This window comes from Nannobrachium achirus (assembly GCF_963921795.1).
Source record: "Nannobrachium achirus genome assembly, chromosome: 1".
NCBI lineage: Eukaryota > Metazoa > Chordata > Actinopteri > Myctophiformes > Myctophidae > Nannobrachium > Nannobrachium achirus.
Genome location: NC_137810.1, coordinates 34,222,701 through 34,223,494, shown reverse-complemented (window position 1 = coordinate 34,223,494; position 794 = coordinate 34,222,701).

Genomic DNA, 794 nt, shown 5'->3' with positions numbered 1-794 from the left:
TTGAAATATATTGATCAATATTTATATCTTTGCTTTTGGTATCATTTCTCAATGTACTGCTAAATCGTTAGTGGGGCAAAATAAGAAAATAATGCATGAAATAGATCACGTGGTCTGGCTTCTCAGTGTCAACATGACAGGTGTTGTTGGTGCTCCTTTTACCATTACTCTGCACTAGCCATGAATGAACGTGGCCCACGCACGCACGCACGCACGCACACACACACACACACACACACACACACACACACAGGTTACAGTACTTGCCTACCAAGCCACAACTCAACTGAACAGTTTCACTTCCAACTATAGAAGAATCCTTTCCAAAAAGCTATGCAGTTAAAATATCCTTCAAATAACGACCTTTGTGGCTTAGTGAGAAAGGAAAAGCACTCTCACTTCAAGAAAATACCATTTTGTAAATCTTTTTATTTTATTTTATTTATTTGACATCATTACACATAACTTAAAATGTCTCCAAATGCAAATAGCATAATATGTGTTGTTGCAGTCTCAGAATATTAGATCACGTTCTGGTTATTTGACATTATGGTTTGGAAGAAGCATACCAACCACACATGCTTGCCATGCTTGTCAATATATGATACTGATAAACATCCTTGTAACTGAACAAATACTCTAGTGTAGAGTCTACTACTACTATGACTACTATTTAGAAAATATGTATACAACACTCATATGTTATATAGTCATGTCTGGCTTAAGACAAGAGTACAGACTACAGAGTACAAGTGAGCTAAGGATTAAGGTGTTTTTGATATTGTACTTACATT